The sequence below is a fragment of the Eucalyptus grandis genome, chromosome 6 (assembly GCF_016545825.1).
Source record: "Eucalyptus grandis isolate ANBG69807.140 chromosome 6, ASM1654582v1, whole genome shotgun sequence".
NCBI classification, from domain to species: Eukaryota; Viridiplantae; Streptophyta; class Magnoliopsida; order Myrtales; family Myrtaceae; genus Eucalyptus; species Eucalyptus grandis.
The window spans coordinates 26,494,524-26,509,738 of NC_052617.1; the positions used below are offsets into that span (position 1 = coordinate 26,494,524).

Here is a 15,215-nt window from a genome sequence, read left to right on the forward strand (position 1 = left end):
TTATTTAATATAATCTTTAATTTTTTTTTATCTAATGTGCAATGTTGATCCTAAATTTTAATTTATTCAACATAAACTTTGAATGGTTTGTAAATATTGTCCCTGAATCTAAATTAATGAAATAATAATATTAGATATTTTCATATAATATAAAGAATAAATTGAATATTTATTAAAATTCGGAAAATACATTAAATAAATTTAAAATTCGTGAATAATATTATATATTTGATTAAAAAATTTAGAAACTATTTGTGCCACTTGGCATTTTCCTATACTTGCATGGAACACAAGAACGCCAGTGGCAAATCCGTGATTGGTGCCCTTCCCTAGTGGCAAACCCGACATTCGACGGGAAATATCATCCTCTTATACTCTTCTTCCACGCATTCGCACGGCTCAGAACGAACCCTAGCTTCTCCTTCTTCTCTGCTCGCTCTCGATTCGCAGGCCTGATCGGACACCTTCCCGTCTCGCGACTTCAAAAGAGCGCTCGATCTCAGAGCGCTTGCCCCTGATCGATGGGTTCTAAGATGAAGAACGACCCCCTCTCCGGCGATGGAGCCAGCCCGAGTTAGTCTCCTGTGGATTTGCATGTTCGCGATTGCTTAGTCGATTGCGCATTTGTAGTAATCGAAAGCGAGGCGAGCTCGATTGAAGGCTTTGATGGATGAAGGGAAGACCTCCTTTCTTGCCATCCGTAGCGTCCGTGTTTCTTGGAAACGAAGCCCTCGACGGAGTGAAATCGCTATAGAACGGGCTTCTTTGTAGTTCGTGGCCGTCTTGATATTTTCTTGATTGTTGGATTTTAGAGAGTTATCTGTCGAAAGTCTGCGAACTTTAGCTCTTGCAATCGCGCGGTATCTCTTTGCCGATTTCTTGCTTCTTCCCTTTTTACAGGAGGGCTCTTAATTTGTGAATTTTGCTATGCAGGAAGATCTTCATCGGAGGACTGGCTAAAGATGTTACTTACAGTGAAGCCTCACTTTTTGCCGTTTGTCTCATTCATTCACCAACAGCGCGTGCTTTTTGCTCAATACTATGGCTAGTTTTATCTCTTCAATCGTGCCATAGAGTTGATTATGATACACTAGTTTGGAATTAGGATATATTTCTGGGTGTTCATTTGTCCTGCCTAAATGCTATACGGGTTATAGCTCATCCGATTTTTGTACCCCCTTCTTATTAACTGTCTTTCTTATTGTGGTGATACAGCGACATTCAATAAGCACTTTGGGCAATATGGGGAGATAACGGATTCTGTGATAATGAAAGATCGATTTACCGGTCAACCCAGGGGTTTTGGATTTATCACTTATGCTGATCCTTCGGTGGTCGACAAAGTTATAGAAGATGAACATGTCCTCAATGGGAAGCAGGTAAGAGCAGCATCTTTGTCCTGCTGGTTCTCTTATCTCGTTTTGTCGCTTTGTTGTTCACTTCACAAGCCCGAGGTCCCTTCAATTTCCATACTGTTGTTACACGCCATAAAGATGTACTTTGTGCTGTAATCTGTATTCAAAGTGCTGTAGTGTACAAATACTTGAAAAGTTTCAATGAATTTTTGATATCTTTTTTATTGAAAGACTACCAACTCCCTACATTTGTCTGCTTAGAGATGTAGAGAATAGCGCTATTTCACATATCTTGTAAGGATGATATTGTAGTGCTTTAACATTGCTTAAGGTGTCCAGTGTTTTCATTAGATGATGACGCACTAAATCCATAACTAAGTTTCTTTTCTTTCTCCATTTTGTTTATCAACGAATTGATATATTCCTTTGTCCTTGTCATGCTCCAAACCGTACATATTTGGAAAAACTCATGGCCCACGAAAGGGATATAGATATGATGCATTTTCTTGTAGGGTTTCTTGATAAATATGAAACAAGATAAAGCTCTGTGACTTGTTAGATAACGCAGTTTTGTTTGGATAGTTGTTTCTTGGAAGTATTAAAGTAGTTTTGCAGTTTAAAGAGCACATACTAGTATTTAACAACGTTTTATGGTACTGATTCCAGCTTTTTTTTTTCCCTTTTGAAATGTGAGGACATGGATTTGGCGTATACAATCACTGGAATATGTTAAAATTTAATGAGTTTTCCACATTTGGTAGCTAAACGGATCGATTCTGGCTTGCCTATTCTTCATCCTTAGTTGTTTATTTTTTATTTTCTTTAAGCATTTTACTGTAGGTTTTTTATTTTTTAATATGGTATATGTATGACAAATCATTTGCTAATGGAGCAGGTTGAGATCAAGAGGACCATTCCTAAAGGCTCAGGCCAATCGAAGGATTTCAAGACAAAGAAAATATTTGTTGGTGGTATACCATCAACTGTCTAGAAGGTGCAATCAATTTTTCCCACGATTTAATTTTCAGTCAAGAGTAACTAGTATACTTACTGGATTTGCTTTGGCGGATGATGGTTATCAATGGCTATCTTTTTTTGTCCAACTTTGCAGATGAATTGAAGAATTTCTTCTCTAAGTATGGAGAAGTTGTTGAACATCAGATAATCCGCGATCATGAGACTAATCGTTCTCGAGGCTTTGGGTTCATAATTTTTGATAGTGAAGAAGTTGTTGATGATATGTTGTCTAAGGGAAATATGATAGAAATGGCGGTACTAAGGTGAGTTTACGAGATTATTTATGAGAAACCAACTTGTAAACAGATACTTGTTTTTTGCAGTGGTTTGCATCACTTAATGCTATTTATTGTCAATATTGATATCCTCTTGAGGCCTGTATTAAAATAAACATGTTAAGTGGCTTTATTCTAAATATGATGAAGACTATAGCAGGTATAGGTTTCCTCCGGAAGGGCAGTGATTATAGTATTATGCAGCATAAATTAGGTTAACTAAAGTGCTTTGTTGTAGGTGGAGATCAAAGCTGAACCAAGAAAGCCTCAAACCCACCTCCTTCATCTGCATTTGGTAGCAATTCTAGGGGTCGCTCTTTCAATGATGGCTTTGGTGGTTGGTGGTTCTTATGGGGGCTTTGATGGAGGATATGGACCTGGTCCATATAGGACTCCTGGAGGCTTTGGCAGTAGACTTGGCGGGTATGGGTATGGTAGTGGTGGTGGTGAATTTGGCAGTAGTTATGGGGGGTTTTGGAGGTGGTAGCTTAGGAGGTTATCGAGGGGAGTCTTCCCTTGGTTATTCTAGTCGCTTTGGACCCTATGGTAGCAGCTATGGTGGAGGCTATGGTGGAGGCAGTTTAGGTGGATATGGTCGAGGAGGTGAAGGCTACGGTGGTTATGGAGGTTCAGGCTATGGTGGTGGTTATGACTCAGGTCCAGGTGCTAGTTATGGTGGAGCTGGTGGGATGTATGGCAGGGGGCTATAGTGGCAGTAGTCGGTACCACCCTTATGCGAGATAGAGATGCTGTCAATTTCATGCAGGTGTAGCTTTCCTATAGAAGTTCCAGGCAGATTCCTCTAGATTTGCTTATTATAGCACTGATAGGCCCAGCAAGTACTAGAAGGACTCTATCTGTTTCACCAGGGAAGGCTGTTCATCATCTGAAGAGTCAAAGTAGATTTCATCTGTATGGATTAGTCATCATAGAGAGTGCTATCATTAGTACTTGGGACCTGTCTGACTAGTAGTTACTGTCTGTTTAGCTTATCATGTAGACTTTATACAATATGAGTTGTAGCTTGTGATGTTTTTCTAGATTGATCTAGATAGCAATCTTTGATATAATGCCCCTCTTTAGTCTGTTATGTTCTCTTAGCACGCCCTTTTATCATCTGTAGATACCTTATTTTTATGGTTTAGGCCTGCAAGGCCTTTTAGGCGACCTTTTAGAAGCATATGATATCAGGTTTGGCAAGTTGTGAAGTATAAGTGGGTTTCTCGTAGACATTGAATGTTCTGCTCCATATGCCTCAGAAACAGGTGTAAGTTTAGACTCCGTATGTAGCTTGGGTCTTCAGCGCGTGTTTGCATGTGTCCTTTTTGTATGTACAATGATTATTTTGCTCGTTCCTTGTGCTTAAGGAGCCAGAACTCTGGCCCAGAGTATACGATGATCTTTTTGCGCAAGGTCGGTAATTTTGCTTTTATTCTTGTATGTTTGAGTCAATTCAGGCTACGCAAAAGAAAGGTGAGCCATCCCCGCGGAGTTTTTGTGCAACTTTTTCCATTTTTTGGGAAGGAGCAGCTTATATACTTGAAAATCCTTTATGTAGAGTTTTTGAGTGTGTATTTGTTCCCCGGCAAGATTGTTCTTCTTTTTTTCTTTTCTTTTTTTAATATAGTTCTCGGTTCCTCAAGGTTAATACTCTCTTGACGAGCAGTGAATAAACAAAAGAACAAAGATTACTGATTTTTTTTCCGTCTCTCCCTCTCTCTGCATATCATTCACCAGGTTGGGTCGCCTGCTCTGCATTTTCTTTTTTGGTGATATTGGATACGTTTTTTCTTGCCTTAAATGGAGTAACTATTCCTTGGGACTAAGTATCACGGGAGGCTTTTTAGTTGAGGGGTTTTACCTGACATCTAATTTTATTTCCGGTCACGTAATATATTACATACATCAAGTCGACTTGAAGACAGGTGAGTCGGGGGTGAACTGGTAACAATTCCTGGAGAGAGGTCTCTCAGGGCTGGTGAAATGAGTTTATGGATCCTAATTTTAACACGTATTCGTTATTCTGGGTGGAATATGGGTTGTTTAAAATTGAAAATATAAGTCAAAATGAGTCTTTACTATAAAATAAAGCCCAACTTTTTGTGGTTCTTAATGGGTCTGCATGGAAACCTACTTTAACCCATTTGCTTTTTACACTTTTTCACTCTCCTTCACTCATCTTCAACTCTGCGGGGTCGGGCGGCTCTCATCCGGGCTCTGGGCGGCTGCCTCGTCCAATAGTTTGGAGAAAATGGAAGCTCGATTTTTACCCTGTTGCCATGAATGGATCGAAAATGCAAGCACGAAAGTGGACGTGACCTGAGAATTTACTGAAATGCACAGCGATCGGTTGGGGCTAGTTCGGGGGCTACCAAAAAGCTTTACCTAGAAGAGTGAACGCGGCTTTAATTGGTAGGCACGGGAACGTACACACGGAGAGAGCCACGATAAGGAATGATGTATGCGTCAACGTACAAGACTGAGCCCAGAATCGCGAAGAACAATATGCAGAGCGAGTCGTTCGAATGCAATGAATCAAAGAAAGAAGCTCGGAGCAGTTGAATGGGTAGAAGCAGGGTAGGAAGGGAGAGAACGGTATGGTGGTTCAGCCACCGCAGACTGAGTGGGTGGCCATGAGGATGCCAAGGACGATGCAGCGAGTGCCGACAACGAAGAGGGAGATGGCGAGGGCGGTTTCCTTGATTGGTCTGCTGCTGAAAGCGTAGGGAGAGTCCATCATCATATCCTTGACCGAGATCGAGAAGGCATGGTCCACGAACGCCATTTCCCAGCTGAAAGCAATGGAATCTTGTTTGGTCTGGTTTTGAATTTGTTGTTTGAACAAAGGAGGGAGTGGACCCAGTTTTCCATTGGGTTTGTAATGGCCCAACCAAAGGATTAAAAAACAAAGCCCAATTGAAGTGGGTCTAAATGGGTAACTCATTCCTAAATCTTAACTTATTTTCGTTGGGTTGCGTGTTGCTACGTAGCCGGTAGGGTTTACTAGCGCAAATGATAATCATTTTATTGTTGAAAATAATTCTAGATAAATGTAAATATTATTAATTCTCTAAACGAGTTTCTGAGTAGAGAAACGCGTTAGGTAATAATATAAAATTTCTATTTCGCAAATAATAAAAATTCGTTTGATGACAGTACAAAATTTCTATTTACAAAATCCTTGTGTCACGAAATTGGGTAGGTAAATGGGTTTTTCCTTTTTTTTTTTCACTGTCCCAAAACAAAAATAAAAGAAAGCATTCAGTGCATGTTATTTGATTAGACTTAAAGAGGATTTATCCCGATGTGCGATAAAGCATATAAATTAAGAAAAGTTAAATACAATATTGGGCTTGCATTGCTGACCCTATCATCCAAAGATAGCAACATTCTCCTGAAATTTTGTGCATATCATTTATGTTGGACTATGTTGTCAAGCGTCATCAACGAACAAATCGAATTGATCCTGTGTTAGAAAGTTTTGGATAGAGGACTGATTTTCTTCCGCTAATGATTGACTTAAAAGTACCACCAATTCTGAACGAATTTAACAAGGTAACCCATTACTATCATGAGTAATGGGAATAAGGTAGTCAATTCCATGGTTGATAGACCATGTAACCTCTACTCTATTTGCACTGAATTTGTTTTGGAACCTACCCTATTTTTTTGATTCAGTTTCAAGGTTTACCATGTTTGCACTAGAACTTGTTTTGCAATCATTAAGCACAGGTCTAATTGTCATAAATATTAAGCATGTGTAATCAATAAGTACATGAACTTTCGGACTAAAGGAAAAACTAAGAATTCACAAGACTAATTATCATAAACAAACATTACTAGACAAAACAAAAATCCTAACATTGCATAAACATTAGCAGCAAACATGAATATAATATTAGTCTCATTTCTACAACTACTACGACAAACTGTTTATTTTTCTAAAACGGTCAATAAATCTTTACTACAGGCATAACTACTTATCCAAGAGTGAAATCAAGCAAGTCAACCTACTTGGTACAAAATCTTTAACAAAGAATTGAAATTTATACATAATGAAAAATCAACATGAAACCATGCTTTAGAGACAACTACAAAAGTGCTGATTAATGAAGTCTATTTACTTATCATAAATTGGAGTTTCCACAAAATAAAGTCTATTTTCCAATGATAATGTCATCAATAAGACAATCCAAATTTAGAAAAAAAAATCAAAAAAAGAGATTAAATAAAGTATTCACTCTAGATATGTGAATGAATTACAAGATAGAATTCTTGGAACTAGCCACATTAATGGAACTAGCATTATCCATGGTTATTGTGGGCACATTTTTTTCTATTCTCCAGTTATAAATGCATATCTCCACCATTTTCCCAATTTTTACACCCTTGTGACTATGCATTACCACAAAATTGATGATTCTTTTATGCATCTTCCAGTTTTTGTTAATAAAATGTGCAATAAAATATAAGTGGTTCAAGTTTTGATGGAACTTCAGATATCAATCGTGAGTGTAATTATAGAATTAAGTTTACTAAAGTAAGCTTTCAAATAAGTTCTTTCACTTAGATAAAACTTTATATAATTTCTAGTCACCGTAAATCATGAAAGATATTGTAAAAGAGGTTGTAATTTAGTAACAAAATCAAGAAAACTGACACAGTTAACCATGGAAAAATGTTGTTCATCAATAATGATCATCTAAGCTAGCATATATGCCTACAATGTTTTTGATCAAAGTTCCACAACGTTAAGACACTATCATCACTAGTATTTTCTCCTATTTCGCCAATCTCATCTTTGTTACGTGTCTCATCTACATGAGGATATTTTTTGCACTTTCTCAAGTGCTCTCACATAGTAGACATTCCATAATCAACGTTATACCCATACTCAACCCCACAATGAATGCACTTTACCCTAACTTTTTTATGTGTTTTCTCTTCTATGATTGTTGAAAAATTATTCTAAGTCTCTAATTGACTAGCTAGCTTTTTACCTAGAGGAGAATGAGAGTTAGATACCCTTACCTTGTTTATCGCACTCACGATCTCGGATTCCACTCCATAAGCTCCATGGAATGGCAATTTCATTAATGGACTCATTTCATTATATCCATCCACTTCTATTGATATGTCTTTGTCTTGATCCATCAACTTAAAATAAATTATATAACAATGTCGGGATTTTACTAAAAAAAAATTATACACGAGACTGTTTTTAGATAAATCTTCCCTATTGGTAAAATGAAACAAAATGAGAGAGATTTAAATTTCTTGAGGTTAAATGCAGCTTAAATTACTAATTTAACGAAACTTCATGCTGCGACATAGCCTATCACCATCAATCAAATGAACATGATTTAAATACAAATTGAGGTTAAAGAAATCTGGATGCCAGCAATGCAAGGTAGTAAGAAAGAACAGGACATAATCATCATTCTTAAATACTCACCCGGTATTGATGGATTTTACTCATCAGTGAGTCATGTCAAAATTAGCGAGTGCAAAATTTTTTGTCTCAACCTACTTCTACACACCCAAGAGCACCATTCATTATCTAACACATAAGCTACATAAGTGGATAACCTGACCCTTCTTGGAAAGAAGCTTTCCATCATGAAAGAAGACAACTACAAAGTAATTAGGGATTTAATTCTAGAAATCTTGCAAACACTAATTCAATGTGAGTGTCCCTTTGATATTTAAGCAACAACATTTCTGTCAAGATTTAAACCACCAAGAAAACCAAAAAGCAAAGGATGAGACAAGCACGAAAGCAACAAAATCAAATTTATGATACTCAGTTAAGTAATTCTTTGACCACAACATGCAAGCACAATGTGGTAGATTCTCTTAACTCAAACACATGGCGAGTGGATTAATAAGACATAATATGACATCTAAGACCTTATTACTCTTTCCTCTTTATCTGAAACATTGAAATAAATAGAAAAAAAAGAAGAGAAAAACTTTGACAAGAACACGAAGTAAACTACAATGACGAACTTAATGCACTATAAATATCGAGTCCATAAAGCCTCTCACCGATCAGACTTGAACTGTAGGACTGACCTTCCAAGCTTCCTCCAATCCCACCAGTGAAGACTAAACTCATAATTACCTGTCGCGAACTTGCTCAATGAAGCCTATTAAGCAATTGTGTATGAAACCAGCCCATTCGCATAAATAACCGTAACTTTCTTGAGACAAAATTTGGTCAGACTAGATCGTCGAGCCTCCCACCGAACCGAACAATGATTTCGTTTGCATTTGAGTCGCTATTTTCAAGCGATCCCATTGGGAGCAGCTTAGAAAACCATAAACAACAATCGTGAAACTTTCTACCAATTTCTCAGATTGCAAATTGAAAACCAATAGCTTTAGGCTAAAAAAATCGACAAACTAAGATCAAAGCAATCAGAAGATGAATTGAAAACAAAGATCTGAGATTCCATCCCTTCATATGAAGATTCTTATAAGCTGTCTGTGCTCCAACATCACCCCCTCAACACACATCATCCCCGCAAGTTCATGGCGAAGCAAAAGGAAAAAAAGAATCGATCGATTCTGGCTTGCCTATCTTTCATCTTTAGTTGTTTATTTTTTTTAAAACATTTTACTGTAGATTTTTTTCTAATATGGTATAAGTATGACAAATCATTTGCTAACGGAGCAGGTTGAGATCAAAGAGGACCATTCCTAAAGGCTCCGGCCAATCGAAGGATTTTAAGACAGAGAAAATATTTGTTGGTGGTATACCATCAACTGTCACAGAAGGTGCAATCATTTTTTTCCCACGATTTAATTTTTCAGTCAAGAGTAATTAGTATGCTTACTGGATTTGCTTCGGCGGATGATGGTTATCAACGGCTATCTTTTTTTGTCCAACTTTGCAGATGAATTGAAGAATTTCTTCTCTAAGTATGGAGAAGTCGTTGAACATCAGATAATCCGCGATCATGAGACTAATCGTTCTCGAGGCTTTGGGTTCATAATTTTTGATAGTGAAGAAATTGTTGATGATATGTTGTCTAAGGGAAATATGATAGAAATGGCCGGTACTAAGGTGAGTTTACCAATACTTGTTTTTGCAGTGGTTTGCATCATTTAATGCTAATTTATTATCGATATTGATATCCTCTTGAGGCCTGTATTAAAATTAACATGTCAAGTGGCTTTATTAAGATATGATGAAGACTATAGCAGGTATAGGTTTCCTCAGGAAGGGCAGTGATTATAGTATTATGCAACATAAATAAGGTTAACTAGAATGCTTTGTTGTAGGTGGAGATCAAGAAAGCTGAACCAAAGAAAGCCTCAAACCCACCTTCTTCATCTGCATTTGGTAGCAATTCTAGGAGTCGCTGTTTGAATGACGGCTTTGGTGGATTTGGTGGTTCTTATGGGGGCTTTGATGGAGGATATAGACCTGGTCCATATAGGACTCCTGGAGGCTTTGGCAGTAGACTTGGCGGGTATGGGTATGGTAGTGGAGGTGGTGAATTTGGCGGTAGTTATGGGGGGTTTGGAGGTGGTAGCTTAGGAGGTTATCGAGGTGAGTCTTCCCTTGGTTATTCTAGTCGCTTTGGACCCTATTGTAGCAGCTATGGTGGAGGCTATGGTGGAGGCAGTTTAGGTGGATATGGTCGAGGAGGTGAAGGTTACGGTGGTTATGGAGGTGCAGGCTATGGTGGTGGTTATGACTCGGGTCCAGGTGCTAGTTATGGTGGAGCAGGTGGGATGTATGGCAGGGGAGGCTATAGTGGCAGTAGTTGGTACCACGCTTATGCGAGATAGAGATGCTGTTGATTTCATGCAGGTGCTTAAGCTTTCCTATAGAAGTTCCAGGCAGATTCCTCTAGATTTGCTTATTGCGCACTGATAGGCACAGCAAGTACTAGGACTCCTACTATCTGTTTCACCAGGAAGGCTGTTCATCATCTGAAGAGTCAAAGTAGATTTCATCTGTACGGATTAGTCCTCATAGAGTGCTATCATTAGTGCTTGGAGTCTGTCTGACTAGTAATTACTGTCTGTTTAGCTTATCATATAGACTTTATACAATATGAGTTGTAGCTTGCGATGTCTTTTCTAGTTCAATCTAAATAGACAATCTTTGATATAATGCCCTCTTTAGTCTGTTATGTTCTCTTAGCACGCCCTTTTATCATCTGTAGTTTAAGTTCTACGCCAGACACCTAATTCTCGTGTTTTAGGCCCGCAAGGCCTTTTAGGCGACCTTTTAGAAGCATCTGATATCAGGCTTGGCAAGTTGTGAATTATAAATGGGTTCTCTTAGAAACTGAATGTTCTACTCCATATGCCTCAGAAACAGGTGTGAGTTTAGACACTGTATATAGCTTGGGCCTTGACCAGTGTTAATTTGTGCTTTGAATGCCGGTCAAATTTGGATGTGAGACCAGTTGTATACTATTTCTCATACTTGGTTCTCGAGGTAAATTTTCTCTGGATCACATACTTGGCATCTGCGGAGCTCATGTTTGCATCTGTCTTTTTTGTATGTACAATAATTATTTGCTTGTTCTTGTGCTTGAGTAGCCAGAACTCCGGCCCATAGTGTCTGATGATCTTAGAATCTTGATGACGTTTTTTGTTGTCTATTTTTTTTTGGCACAAGGTCTGGTAACATGGCTTTTATCTTGGATGCGTTATGTCAACTCAGAACCAGGCATAAGAAAAAGTGAGCCCACCCTCATGGTGTTTCGTGCAACTTTTACCATTTTTTTGGGTAGGAGCAGCTTATAATATTTGAAAATCCTTCTGAAGTTTTATGCATGTATTTGTTGCCCGGCAAGACTATTCTTTTGTTATAGTCTAGGTTCTTCAAGGTTAATACTCTTTTCGACGAGCCGTGAATAAAGTAAAGCACAAAAATTGCTGATTTTTCTGTTTTCTCTCTCTCTCTCTCCCTCTCTGTGCATATTATTTGTAGGTAGGCTTGCTTGCTCTACATTCTTTTTGGGTGATATCAGATGCTTTCGACTTGCTTTAAATAAAGTAACTATGCGATGCACAAAGTATCACGAGATGCTTTTTAGTCGAGACGTTTTAAGTTGCAATACCTGAAATTTAGCCTTTTCCCGGCAGCATGATACATTACATACGTCGAGTCGATTTGGAGACAGGTGAGTCGGGGGTAAACCTGCAACAACTCCTGGAGAGGTCGCTCAGGGGTGGCAAAATGAGTTATGGGGTGCAAATTTTAACACGTATTCATTATACTGGGTGGAATATGGGTTGTTTATAAATTTACATATAGGTTAAAATGGGTCTCTACTAAAACAAAGCCCAATTTTTTTTTTTAATGGGTTTTATTGGGTCTGCACAGAACCCTACTTCAACACATTTGCCTTTTGCCCTCTTTCTCACTCCCGTCACTGATCCTCTTCAACGCTCTGCGGGATCGGAGCGGCTCTCATCCTCCTCTGGCTCTAGGCCGCTGCCCCGTCCAATAGTTCGGAGGAAATGAAAAGATGAACAGGAGCTCGATTTCATTACCCTGTCACCATGAGAATGAAAGCATGAACAGGAGCTCGATTTCGTTACCCTGTCACCGTGAGCAGACCGAAAGAGAGCTTGAATTCAGGTCCCAAAATGAGAGCACAAAGTCAGATGTGACCTGAGAATTTACGGAAATGCAGTGACCGATTTGGGCTAGTTCGTGGAGTTCCCAAAAGGCTATACCTAGAAGAGTGAACACGGTTTGAATTGGTGGTCATGACGAACACACATGTCGAGAGAGAGTAGCCACGACAAGGAATGGTGTGTGCACCAACATAAAAGATGCAGCCCAGAATCACGAAGAACGAGACTCAGAGCAAGTCGTTCGAATGCAATGAATCTAAAGAAGCTGGGAGTGGTTGAATGGAGCAGGAGCAGAGTAGGAAGAGAGAGAACGGTATGGTGGTTCGGCCACCGCTGAGTGGGTGGGTGGCCATGAGGATGCCAAGGACGATGCAGGCAGTGCCGACGATGAAGAGGGAGACGGCGAGAGCGGTCTCCTTGATGGGGGGGTCTGCTGTTGAAAGCGTAAGCAGAGTCCATCATCATGTCCTCGTCCGAGATCGGGAAGGCATGGTCCACGTACGCCATTTCCGAGCTGAAAGCAATAAAACCTTGTCCGGTCTGGTTTCGGTCCGGTTTCGAAGTTTAAATAAAGAAGGGAGGGGACCCAGTTTTTCCATTGGATTTATTATGGCCCAACCAAAGGATTAAAAAAACAAAGCCCAATTAAACTGGGTCTGAATATTTAATTCATTCCTATATTTTAACTTGTTTTCATTGGGTTGCGTATTGCTACTTAGCCATTAGAGTTTACTAACATAAATGATAATTGTTCTGTTCTTCGAAATAATTTGTGAATAGATATAGATTTTTCTATTTTTATTCTCTAGATGAGTTTATGAATAGAAACCCGTTTGATAAGAACACAAAATTTTTATTTCTAGAATAGAAATTTGTTTAATAATAATATAAAATTTTTATTTCCTAGAATAGAATTTGTTTGATAAACGTACAAAAATTTTATTTTCAAAATTTTGTTCCCACATATCTCCTTATTTCGCGAAATTGGGTAGACAAGCAAAATTTTCCTTCTCTTTTTCACTGTCCTAAAATAAAAATAGAAGGAAGTATTCACTCCGTGTTATTTAAGTACACTTAAAGAGGATTTATCCCGACGTGTGGTAAAGCAAGTAAATTGAGAAAAGTTAAATACAAAATTGGGCTTGCATTTCCAACCATATCATCGAGAGACAGGAGACTTGAAGTTTTGTGCGTATCATTTATGTTGGACTATGTTATTGAACATCACCAATGAACAAATCGAATTGATTACGTGTTGGAAAGTTTTGGATAGAGCAATGATTATCTTCCGCTAATAATCGATTGGAAGCACAACCAATCCTGAGCGAATTTAATAGGGTATAAAACCCATTGCTATCACGAATAATGGGAAGAGCTTATGTCCGATGTAAATCCGGAGGAAGCTTGACAAAATCGTTGAATTGTTAAGAAATCGCATGTTGATTTCAGGAAAAAAATGCACGTAAACAATCTATCTAGGCGGAATATAATAATAAAGAATATAAGGTTAATACCCTGAAAAACCCTAAACTGGTACATCTGTGACAAATTTATCTTAAACTATTTTTTTGACCATGAAAAACCAAAACGGTACACTTTTGACAAATTTATTCCAACTGACCATAAAAAATCCTAAACTTGTACATTTATGACAAATTTACCCCAAACTAATTTATTCGACCGCAAAAAACCCCAAAACTGGTAAATTTGTGACAAATATACCCTCCGTTAAATTGGATTAATGCCATAAAAAAATCATAAAAATTGTAAACTGTAATAAATGGAGCGTAAAATCCCAAATTTGTATACCGGTCAACTATCACGTATCATTTAACTTAATAATGTGACAATAAAATTTAACGAAAATTGATTGAGGGTAAATTTGTCACAAATGTATCAGTTTGGAGTAAATTTGTCAAAGATATACCAGTTTGGGATTTTTGGTGGTCAAAAAAATAGTTTGAGGTAAATTTGTCACGGGTATACCGGTTTGGGGTTTTTCAGGTATTAACCCAAGAATATAATCAAAAGAATACATTGGAAAATTTGTTACCGAAGTTCACCTAAACCTTGGCTAAGTCTTCGCGTAGATGCACTCATGAATCTACTAGACTTTGAAGAAAGTTGCAATACAATGATGATATTTTCTTAAGATCAAGGTACAAAAAGATTGAAAACTCTCATAGAGAAAAAAAAAACTCACTTTTTCTTCTCTTTATTTTCCTTTCAGCCCTCGTGATAGCTAGCGTCTAAATATTGCTGATTAAAGTGCAACTTTTAACCTAAAAGCAAAATAAGTAGAATAAAAATAAAACCCTTAAAGACATTTGGCTTCACTCTACAATAATCTCTCACTTGGAGATACATACACTCGATACATCAAGCAACTTTGCATGCATTTACTTCAAAGTTAGTAATTGAATTTGTGCTTCTATGATAGTCCACATCAATCAACATGGCGTAACACCAATGGTAGTAGTATAGAAAATATGCTTCTCTCTGTCTACTACCTTGGTGAACATGTAAACTAGATTCTTCGAGCTATCAATCTTCAGTAGCTTATAGTGTACTCTATGGCTGTTTTCAATATAGCTCATCAATGTAATCTTATAACCACATGATTTCCTTAAAAGCTTATATACTCCGTTTCTGTCGTCGATAAAGCCACTACTTTTTGTAGATAGGATACCTAGCTCACTGTTGTACTTCCAACTATAAATACATATCTAATGATACTCTTACCACTATCTTGATCACTTGAGTGATCTGCATTCACATAATCCTGTAACTCTAGATATGTATCACCATAATAAAGAGAGTAATTTAATGTACCTACTAAGTATCTCAATATCCATTTTACTACATTCCAATGCTTTTTGCCTAGATTTTGCAAATATCGACTCACAACTCTTACTGCCTATACAATATTTAGTCTTGTGCTCATTATGACATACATCAA

General features: G+C 37.9%; 1 pseudogene; it reads left to right on the top strand.

The window, feature by feature from the left end:
- The first annotated feature begins 519 nt into the window (after window positions 1-519).
- LOC120294646 lies at window positions 520-10,618 on the top strand (annotated as a pseudogene).
- Window positions 10,619-15,215: the final 4,597 nt, after the last annotated feature.